This window comes from Falco punctatus (genome assembly GCF_963210335.1).
Source record: "Falco punctatus genome assembly, chromosome: 2".
NCBI classification, from domain to species: domain Eukaryota; kingdom Metazoa; phylum Chordata; class Aves; order Falconiformes; family Falconidae; genus Falco; species Falco punctatus.
The window spans coordinates 107,186,704-107,198,896 of record NC_137581.1 but is presented as its reverse complement, the minus strand read 5'-3'; positions in this window follow the sequence as shown (position 1 = coordinate 107,198,896).

Here is a 12,193-nt window from a genome sequence, read left to right as displayed (position 1 = left end):
AGAAAAAATAAATTAAAAAAAAAAAAAAAGACCAAATCTCTAGCTTCAGGAAAGCTGTTTCCAAGTAGTGTTTGACACTGCTTGGATCCCACACTCTATACAGAGCAACAGTTTCCCCCATAGTCATTTATATAATTATGACCTTGCTTCTCCTTTCACCTTCAGAGTAGGAGGTTTTGTAATTCTTGCTAATTTCAGACAAATCTCCCCCTGTTTCATGAAGAACACTTTATATAACACCAGTATTTCTGTGTGGCTAACGTTTTTAAAGCTGTGTGTGAATTTTTCATGGATGATAGGTTATTTTCCTTTCCTTCAGTAGCTCAAAGTAAACCAAAGATTTTGTGATGCTTACAGTTTAAAAATTTGGCCATTTCAGACAGCAGATATGACAGAGCCTGGGCCCACTGGGAGCTTTATTGGTAGCTTTGTTTAAGTTGAAGTTGACTGGGTGGTCAGTGTTTGAACCAGTGAATTTTTAAGCAGACCTCAGTTCCAACAAAGATAGTGGAACCTGAGAGACAGTCGCAGTGTGTGTAGTGGTATGCAGCAATTTAGTATAGAGATAACCAAACTAGTTCAGATACCAGGGAAGTAGAAGTGTATCAGCATGCTCTCCTGGTATTTCTGGGATAACAGCTAAGATGCTCAAGTTGTCCACAATAACTCAGGTAGCTCTACACACTGTGTCATATAAACTTATCCTCAGGTTCATGTTTCACAAAGTCAGGTTATATGTATGTATTTATGTTTTCACTGTAAAAACAAAGAATAAGTACTGATAGTTGTCCAGTTTTACTTCTTCATTACAGCCAAGAAGTGGTTTCTTGTCTAGTTCTTTCCTTCTCCAGCAATGCTTTAAAACATTTTTTTGTCTTCCCTGTTTTGGCTGCACTTTATCAGTGTTTGAATAGAGATGACATCCAGCAAATCCTTCTCTTGTGCTACTCATTTGTCAGGAGCTGAAACCAGCTTTCTGGTATGATATCAATAAAACCTGTAATTGGAGAAAAGGTACCCAAGAGTATATTTTTTCACTTTGTGAACAAAAAAATATATGAAGAGATAGGCAGAAAACAGTCAAGTGCACTACAAATCACTGCAAGGGTGCAGACAAATTTCCTTAATGACAGAGTTCTCACTGACAAATTCTGTTTGGTTTTGCCTCTAGAGTTGCCTGTGCTAATGACAAGCAACTTTGCTTGGAACTTATTTACATAAAGTATTGTACAGTATACACTGTATATGAGTGGATGAGAGAAAGAAAGCAAGGCTACCCTGAGACTGTATCCCCATGACAATCCCATTTAATTAAATACTAAGAACCAAGAGAATATTGAACAAAAAGTTCCTTCCAGTGGAGCACCAGTGAGGACATTATCATGTAGCACTGCTATATTGAGCAGAGAAGCATGTTCTGAAGACAGACCCATGGATGGGGATTAGTTTGATTAAATGTAGATCTTTACCTCTGAGTTAATCAACTTTGGCTCCATGTAGTAGTGGGAAAAATACGACTTTTCATTTGGCTGTATGAATCTCCCATTAAAGAAAATTATAAGGGGAGCATTTAGTGATTGGTTCAGATTTAAAAGTTTATACTAGAGATACCTGAAGTAAGGTGAGAGAAATTTAATCTTAGACCCCACTGTATATTCTCCGCTAAATTGGAAAATAGCTACCCAAAAATTCAGAGACGAAAAGCTGTTTTGAACAAAAACAGGCACAAGAAAAGTGTCTTATCATGTCAGTGGAACTGCTACACTAAGTCAGATCCTCCTTTCCCTCAGACTGCTGAAAACCTAAGTAAGAAAAGTTCTACCACTGTAAAACAATGCATGTGAAGGCCCAGAAAATGAGATGTCTATTTCTTTTTGATTAATTTGCCTTTCACTGATTCACAACTAGCTGTGAATTGAGATGTATTTATTTAATGGCTTAATCATTTTAATCATTAATTTTACTTTAGATTAGAAATTCAATTCAACATCCATGTTACACTTGAAACTCAGAAGTAACTGGTTGTAAGGTTTTGTTCTAACACTTGACTGGTCAGATTCCCCAAGATGTTTGTACAAGTTGAGGTGGCTGGGACTGCTGAAAACATGAGAAGCAAAGCTAGGCTTGGTATGTAGTTATTTAAATGACACTCAGTTACTTAATGGGTTGATAGTCTATGTCTAAATTGTGGGATGAGGAGCTGGCATCTCACCATGTCTGGAGTCAACATCAGGATGAAATCCAGGCATATACCTTTGTACCTTTATTCCTCAATCTGAACAGCAACCTGGTGTCTGTTGGAAGAGGAGAGGAGAGGCTGGTAACTGCGATGCTCTCTGATGGGTACCTGGTGTAAATGACTCAGGATGTGGACAGAAAAATGCATTATCTTGCAGGTTTCATAGAGCTGTAGGGAAGATGCCTGTTATGTTCAACCTCTGTTCATGGTCATGTGGTAATAATAAAGGGTTTTTTTCATTTAATGTCTAAATGTGTAAAAGTTGTTAGATTTAAAGTTGCAGGGTTTTTTTCTTAGATAGGTTGGTATTTGTAACATATGCAAATACAAACAAATCACTGCATCAACAGCATCTGAGAAGAAATGCAAGTATTATTTCATGAGTCATGAGTATTAACTTCTCCCATAGACATGCCCTTTTTGGTCTGGAGATGTGAAGGCTTGGAGTGCAGGAAGAGAGAAACTGAAGAAAGGTTTGTACTGCTTGTGGGTTGCATGGTTAAAGGAAACATTTTAATGTTCAGGACTCTTGGGCTGCCAGTTTCCTTAAATGCTTAGTTAATAAGAAAAGGTTTTGACTTTCTTTTTTTTTAAATTAATATAAGCCAGTAAATCGCAGGGCAAGAATCGGTCCATAATCAGCAGGATTTTTCAGTTGTACTAAATCTCTATCAGCATAAATCAAAAGAAGTAACCGTAAGTGTAACGCAAAGATTCTCCAACCTGGAGTTCATCCAACACCTGCAAATGGAGTTTTGTATTTCCAGGTTCCCCTTTTCCTTCAGTTCATCCAGCACCCCATCTTACAAAAGAGCTTCTCCCCTAAGCACACATATTGAAAGAGTTGAAAACTAAGCTGGTATTAACCCCTCATATTCAGGGGATTAGGCAGTTTGTTCCTGTGCAACTAGTCTGAAAGCTATCATGCTGAAATATTGTTTATGAACTCTAAAGGAACTTATTTCAATTGAATAATGGTTAATTTACAGCCAGAGCTTAAAAGGGCAGAAAAAGATAGCAGCACAATTGGGTTCAGTGCATGATGGGGGAAAATAAATATCTCGGAGAAGGAGATATCTGAAATTCAGATCACATAGAGATGCAAAGAAAGCTGTGAAAAGCAGTAGGAGGGTGATTGTATTCCAATTAGATTTCTTCTGCTCATATAAAACAGTCTTGGACTGAAAGTTAATCATCTGATTTATGGATCTTGGGAGGAGTGAAGCCCTATGAGCTCCTGAACAATGAGAGGCAAATGAAATGGAGGGGAAGAAAAATAGAATATTTCTGAGACTGTGCTTCTGGGGGAAAAACAAAGACAATAAAATCTAAACATGCTCTTGGCCTAAAAATTTACCTTAGTGCTATTCTCTTATACTCATGTTCTTGCCATACAAACAAGTTGTCTTTCTTGGCCAAAACAGTTAAAAGCAACTCATGATCTCATGTGTCACAATCTTTTGGGCACTTGATAAATATATTTCCACAAGGTTTCTGCAAGACCTTTCAGAGTTATGTTGCCCTCGTGTGTTAGTTCATTTATATGATTGGTCATAAGCAATCAGACATCTGATCTGGGCTTGGGTCACACATAAAAGCATGTCTATTCCTTAGCTGAATCCTTTTAAAAGCATTCCATGTGCAAGTTACGTGAAAATTACTGTCAGCCAAAGGGGAATGGCGGGATTCATGTAACAGCCCTGCTCGGTGACAGGGTTTGGAGCACTGTCAGGTCAGGGACAGGACTGCCTGGCAACAGCTAGGTTCCACTTATATGCTCTTATTTTTCTTCCAATTAATCCATCAGTAGCTAGCCCTCAGAAATGTAATACCAGGGGCATTTGTGAAATGACTAACAGAATAGATGTGACATATCTGAGATGTCATTTCTTTCTGCCGTTCTTGGGTTCCAGTCTTCTGCCCAGACCTACAGCAAAGATGAGTGCAGGCAGGACAAAGATGATATTGGTAGACAGAGGACAGTACCAAAATTTTCAGCTATGCTTCCTTTAGATGAAGACATATGCCTATGACTGGCAAGTCATATCCATAGTTAGGCCACTTCTGTAGAAGTACCTATAGCTAGCATTTTCTCCCAAGATATGTAAAATACTTTTCTTCATCAGATTATACTAACTCTTCTATTTCAACCCAAAGCCAGGCTATCTCTAAGCTAAAGCTAGAGTCCCCTTTCCACTGCACTGCAGGCCTGTAAGTCTCAGTCTGAACTTTTAGTGGGTCATTTAGCTGGATTAGAGTTCAGGATGAATGTCTGGCCTGAAGGCCCAGATGTCCAGGTCAAACCTCGAAGTTTGCAGCTGACATCTGGGCGTCAGTTATTAGTACCTTTTACACCTTTAGTGGACATGTTCCAACATGAAGTTCTGTACAACTCCAGGTGGTGGGGAACGCTCTGGCTTTACCAATAAAGGCTGTTACTAGGACTTTTCCCCTAGTTTCTGTGTTAGTTTGCACAGAGTGATGAGACAAGGTCAAAATCTTGATCCTGATTTTCAATACATTTCCTGGTCTGCATACCAAATGCCTAAAACCTTTTCCAAAGAGCTGTTGATAAGCTGCCGTCTTAACCTTCAGACCCAGTGCAGCTTTCAACCTTTTAGTGAGAAAGGGTCTGCTATCTCTTTCTCAGCCAGAAACACACACTGACATATGCGTTAACATTTTCTTCTTCTGCTCTGCTCCTGTGCAACATGAAACAGAGTTTAGTCCCTAATTGATTATTTCTATATTCTTAATAGGAACTATTTATAGTCAGAAATTGTCTTTAGCAGCCATCTGTTCCTTATGCTGCTCCATACATGCCCTCATCCCTGACATGAAGTAACCATCCTTTCTTCAAGGAAAGAAGGTTTAAATATTCATGCTGGCTAGATCTTGAATAAACTCTTAATTGGTATCACAATCTCCCCCACAAAAATGGTTTGTTCCTCCTTTAGACTTTCAGCATTTGAAATATTTACTATAGTCAATTAAGGCTTTCTCACCTCACAGAAGATAAAATCTACTTCTTGAAAAACATTTAATATGTTCAGGCTTGCATTTCTGAAGAACACTGAAACTTCTACCATTTGAAATGCAAAAAGCAACTTACCCAAGAAAGCACTGTTAGCATGTTAGACTAATTGTATATCTTGCAACTGTGACCGTGTTTCCATTGTGGTCACAACAGGGAAGGTGTAGAAATCTTAGTGATGAGAAAGCTACAGTCACTCATGTTTTGAATTCCTAGGGTCACTTAGTCATCCATTCTTTCAGATGACTGGGAACTGAGACTTGAATCGGTAGCACAATCACTGGCATCCTGTACCATTTGAGATGCCCTAAGATAGATGCCCAGTCTGGGACTCAACTGCCACTCCTTAAGATCACAAGTCTTTGGCCATATCTGCCAGCCTTGCAAAGCTGCTTCCAACACTCAAACTGAACTGAACCGTGAACCCTGAACCCTCTTTCCCCAGCTGCACCAGCTCATCCCCTGCTCCTCAAATGGAGGAACAGACACAAAGGGCTAAAATGTTGGTGCAATTCATGAGCTTCCTTCTTCAAAAGAAATTGTACACCCCACCACCTAGTCATAGCAATCTGCTGAACAAGCACCTAGTGTAGACCAATAAACGAAAGGAAACTGAGAGGTCAGTACAGGTCATTATTTTCACATACCTTTGAATAATGAGGGCATCACATGTCAGCCAGAGGAGAACAAAATGTCACATTCTCTAGCTAAAGGTCATCATCGGTCATAGGTCATGGAAGGGAGGCCAGGAAATAACCTATGAGGTTAGGATGAGTGCACAAAGAAAGGGCAACAAATGTCAATGAAAGCATGCAGCTGTTGTGAGATGAAACAACTGAGGCACCCTTTTGTGCTGACACAGGCTTAAAAAATGTCTTTGCTGACATTTTTTTTTTAGCTGGCACTTTTATAGGACATTGACATTAATGTACCCAACCCTGAATTAGCCTTTTCTGAAAGCAACAGTTTGGAAGTTAAGTGCAGCATTTTCCAAAGAATCATAAGCATGACATTTTTATTTCAAGTGATTGATGTTACAGTGGACTTCTAGCACCAAATTCAAGTTTCATTCTCAATCATTGCATCTGTGCAGTGTGATAGCAATCAGAAGCAAATGGAGGTGGCAGCCTGCATTGCAGTTAAGGTCTTTCGGAAATTCTTTTTGCCTTTACCAACAGTCAGATGTGTCATTTCATGTTTAATACATAGCATTGCATTTATCTGATTGTTTGTTTTAATTCATGGATTTCAGAAAGGTTGATTTCAGGGTTGCCCCTGCAGTGTTGACAAGCACTTGCAGGGCAATCATACAGTAAAACGATAATGAACAGTTTAGGAATATGTGGAAATATATCCAAACTGAGAGACACCTGCAATTTCCGATGAGTGAGCTGTGTACTTGGTTCATCTGTCTTTCGCTTTCTCCCCTGAACAGCAGCACAATAACATTTTCTCCTGTCATTGTCAGTATAAACCTGACAGCCTTACTTCATGAAATAACATGATGATGCCTGGAATGCACGTTAGATGAAGGACTGTCTTACTGGACAACACGTGCAAAGAGACAGATTGTCAAAAAAACCCAAACCAAAACACCAAAAAAGCCTTGCACTCATATCTCCATTGTGGTTGGGCAACTTTTCAGGATGAATGCTATCAAAAATGGCTTAACTCATGATGAAGTGTCTGTTGTGGAAGTATTGTATATTTACATCACATTACAGAAAGCAGAAAGAGTCCAATCCAGAGATAGAAGAATGACAAACTGGAATACAGGATTGTTGCCTCTTAACTTAAACTCTTCGAGTTGGTTATCATATGGTATATCATAAAGACCCTCTACGCACTTCGGTTCTGCCTCCTGAACAAAGAACACTAACATCTGGTATGGTTGGTTTGGAAATTCTCAGGTGATAATAACTTCCAAATTATTTGTTGCTGACTTGGCAGTCAAGTTGTTTTTTCAGAGGTGGTAACTGAATAATCAGTTTCCCAGTTCACTTGATGTTTAAGTAATTAGTGAAAAATAAAATGATAAAGCCTCCAAACTCAAGGGTACCAAGAAATAATATATTTTTTTCTTTTTACTCATCATTTGCTGCATATTTCTTATCTGAATTCTACCCCTCATTCCCCTTTTTTTCTGATAACTTTCCAGAAACTGTGCTTTTTTATTGTTTTTCTTATGAGGTGGGCAAAAATGCAAACACCTGCTCGGATTTGCACACCACTAACAGTGCTAGCAAAGCCACAGATCTAACCCAGTGCAGTCCATCCAAAATCCTGAACTTGTCACTTTTGTCTCTCTCTGTGACAGGACAGGATTTCCTCCTGTAAATTTCAGCAGGAGTGCATAAGCACTAAGTATCTATGCAAATCGTAACATGAAGCACAGGCTGCATAATCATTTTGTCGGGTTGTATTCTCATCAGGTTTATTTACAAGCTTTATTTATTTTAATTTTGTTTTCTACCTATTCACTCTTCCTTATTTTGGGTGTGTAATTGGCCACCTAAGAAACATGCCATTCTTTCGGCTGCCAGGTTGACGATCTGAATTACATGCAGAGACAAACACTTCTCAGGCAGGTTTGAATGAAGTGCATTTGCAAGAGCATTTGAGTTTAGAACACTCTTTCCTCAACATTCCTTTAAAGAGAAGCCATCCTGATTAATGTTACCAGTGAAGAGGCTGAAACCTGTTGGAATGTAGCTGAATTGGAGTTTCAGAGTTTGCAAATACTCCCACAAAGCATTTATCCATTACTCCTTCCATCTGTGTGTAATTGTCCTCTCAGTCAGCTCAAAGGTTCTAGGGATTTTTTACTCTGAGTATGTGCAAAGCAATGTCTAGGAAATCTCCTTTCCCATCACAGTTCTGTGTCTCTCCTACTCTGTTTAAACAAGTCAGTTAAATTACAAACAAAATGAACTGGCTTTAGGGTTTGTGAAATTAAAAGGCTATGTATCAGAGATTTACATTTTTTTATTACTTAAGACCAAATTATGTTAATTTTCTTTAGAAATGTTTTAGAAAAGTACTCTCCAAATCTCAGAGAGTTCTTAATTCCTGGTTTGGGGTTTCTTGGAGAATAGGCTTTGCCAAGCTTAATTCTGATTCAGCAGAATCAATAAATAAATAAAATTGTCTTTAAGCTGCAGAAAACAGCAATCAGTATGCTGCTGTGACCCATCAAACAACCAAAGGGCACTGGCCAATTCAGTCCCATTTCATTGTCATTACTGGTATTATGGTGACTCTGGGCTACACCCAAGGAAGGTGAGTCAGAACTATACAATAAATATTGCAGATCAAATGCTGAAAAGGCTTTGCCCTTACAAGTACATTATATAATACTAAATATATATACGCAAGTGCTGAGTTAAAAAGAAGTCAGTGACTTTAACATGTCATATCTGTATGGAGGTCATTGAACCTTCTTTGAAAAGCCATTTTTTTTCTAATGCCATCTGCTTTTCTCAGGATTTTTGCCCCCCTCAACCCACATAAAATGGATGTGTATTCAATCTTGAACTAAGCATGCTTGCAATGATTGAGAAATGTCTAAGGTCAGAGCTTACAAAAAATTCATAAGGGAAGCAGCAGGCATAAAAGAGGGGTTTTTTTAAAGAGAGTTCATGAGCCTCTGTATGAATTGGGCATGACATATTCATGTTACTGACTTCATTTATTTAATGTGGCTCCAAATAATTGATACCAGTACAGTGATAAAAGTACAGAGACTTCACTGCCAGAATTGCGATAATGAAGAGCCTCCCTGCTGCTTTCATTCATAGGGCTGTTAGTCTGCTGGGAAAGACCTCTGATGAAAACTGGGCTGCAGCAAATGCCATAAAATAATCAAAGACACAAAGACCTTTACCTGAAGGGAGCTTGGTCAGGGAGCGATTCAGGGTGGCAGAGGGAAAAGAGGGAAAATTTCATTAGCTGACAAACCAGGCACAGCTTTTAAAAAAAATCTGATCCAAATTGTGAGGACCGCGTTATATACAGAAATCTGCCGCATCTTTGGAACAGATTCCAATTATGTGGCTCCAACAGCTAGTTAACCGGTATATCAACAGTGCTTCTTACCTTGCTGAATGTAGTTCAAACTTACTTTATCCTCATCTACCAGCCATTTGTTCTCACTGCCTTAGATTGTGAGCTCTCAGAAACAGCAGCTGCCTTTTTATTATACGCTTAGCAAAATGGGCTCCCTTGTTTGGGCTATAGAAAATAATCATGTAGGCTCAAGGCAGCCACACAAGTGCTGAAACACAGTTGATGTCAAAAGTCCTAGAGAGGAACTGAATATTAATATGAATCTAAAATCCTTTCTAAGCAAAAATCTCATTTGTCAACTCTGCTCATTTGTTTCACTTCATGTAAGTGTGCCAATGGTTGATTAAAATTCATAAATGTGCAGCAGAGTTACTGGATAAACACTGAGTTATTGTTTACATATCAGAGTGCACTGAAGGCAGGAGCCTAGATGTGGAAAATCGTGTCAAGACGAAAGGACCATGGTATGAGTCACTGCCAGGACAGACTCACCAAACAATCCACAATGTCCCTGAGTAAACTCTGCCAGTGATTAATGATCTGTTACAATACAATAAAATAAATAAAATAAAATGCCTCTTACTTACAAGCCATGTTTACCTAGCTTCAGCTTCCAGTGACTGCATGTCTTGATGATTTTTTTCCTACTAGATAAAAGAGCTTCTGCTATGAAAAAATCTCTTTCTCATGTGTGTGATTGTGAATTACGATCAAATCACCTTAATTCCCCTTGCTGTGCCTTCTCTTCTTTACATCTATGTTACCTAGCTGTCGTCATGTCTTTGGTACTTCAGATTCAAAATCTGGGTCACAGCTTTTCATGTCCTCCTTCCATTCTTGAAGTCACTATGCAGTGTTTAAGGATAACTCCATCCTGTGTCTTCAGCTCTTCTTCCAAAGCTGCTATATCAGCAGCTCTAGTAAAAACTTGTTATGAATAATGCCTTATTCATCTTGAAACAAAACACACTTCAGGTGAGTTCACAGGCACCTACAACTCCTTCTTCTGCAAATGGATTGTTAGGATGTGCCTGCAGAAGGCAAGGTCACAGCTGAAGTGTACAGTTATGGGTGACATATTGCAGTGGATGAAGAATTAGAAAAGGCATTCTGCTAGTGGGGTTTAACTTAATTTTTTAATCATGTACATTTGGTATGCAGCATTCTTTGAATCTGACAGAGGAGCAATTGCTGAATCGCACTGTATCTTGCAACAGTGTCTGACAATGGTGTGAAAAGGAGCACCAGTTGGGATAAAAAAGATGGAGCTATTGTGAATGTAGCTTAGAAATGCCACTGTTCTTTGAGAAAAGTGTGTGGGGAGAGTTGTTTACAGTGCTGAACACAAAATCTCAGTACTGGACCGAAGAAGTGCAGCAAACATGGAGATACCTTCCCACGGCTGAGTGAGAACAAAAACATCAACACAAATAGGTAACTGAACATTGTGTGCCAAATAAATATTGCCACTAACACAGTGCTGGCTGCCTTTCTGTTGACAGAGCTTTCTAATACAGACAAAGCAAATTTGGGGAATAAAGGCACAGTGTGATGTGCGTGTATTGATACAGCTGCCCTCATCTCTGTTCTTTATGAGAAAAGGAAGAAATTCAGACGTGTCTTCTCACTAGTTAATTTGTCACACTTTCTAAGCCTGGGCCTTGCCCACATTGCAGGATTTATATTGCTGAGTAGAAGAGGGCCGGGAGCAGCTAAGCACAAGCCTCCAGACTGGTGACACTGCTGAACTGTTAGTTCACATCTGTCTCTGTCTGGGACCTCTCCAATGAGCTTTGCCTAGGGGACAGTTTGGGTTTTCTTTGGGAGGTAGCTAACACCAGTGACCTCGGCTAACAGACGGCAAGGACCATGCTGCACCGAGTCTGACTCCCATCCTGCGCAGTCCTCTCTTGTACCTTTACAGACTCCCATACCAAGAACCATATGGGCATGGGCAACGCACCCTCCCAGCCCCGAGCTACAGACAGCACTCTGGTAGTCTGCAGGAATACTGAATATGCTTTGAACTGCTGTCCTCAACCACAAACAATAATAGGCAGGAGAGGCGCACCACAGGGCAGGAGACAGAGGACCGAGCACTGTAGTGATGGAGCAGCCAGTCTGCTCTGGCAAGCCAATAGCCCTACTGAGTTTAGAAGCCAGCCAGTCCGCGTCACTCAACCTTTTGTGCCAGGTACCGTCCCCTGCTCTCCTTTACTTGGGTGTGCAGAAGCATCTGAACAGTTCGAAGGCCAAGCTGAAAAGCCCACTGCTATTCAGGGAGAATACCTGTGTTAAAAGAGTGCATCTGGGGTTAGTCACTCACCTGACAGCAAGAATATTTTTAAAGAGAACATAGTCGTCAAGTTATAATAATTATACCAGTTCCTAATCCAGCCAGTAGAGCTGTGATGGTTAATTTACAGCAATGCTAGAGAAGGTTGGAAGTTTTCATTAAAGCTATTTGACGTGGGCAAATTTAATTAGGACAAATTATCTGAATAGATAATAAAAAAATAAATGATGCTATGATATAATGGTAACAATAACATTTCAAAAGAAAGAAAACACCATGCAAAGCAATGCTTTGTTTTTGACATAATATGCACAGAGTTTTGCTTTATTTAAAAAACACCTGCTATTTGAAGTAGAAAATAAAAGGATCCAAGGAAGGATCCAAATGTCAACAACATATTTAGATTTAAGCATTTTGAGCGAACTAATTATTTTCAGAATTTAATTTTGCACAATGTTTGGATTATTTTTTGGGTTTGTCCCCACTTAATTTAATATGAACATTTAATATGATCTTTTATATGTCAAAATTTTTCAATCCTGACATTTTTAATGGAATG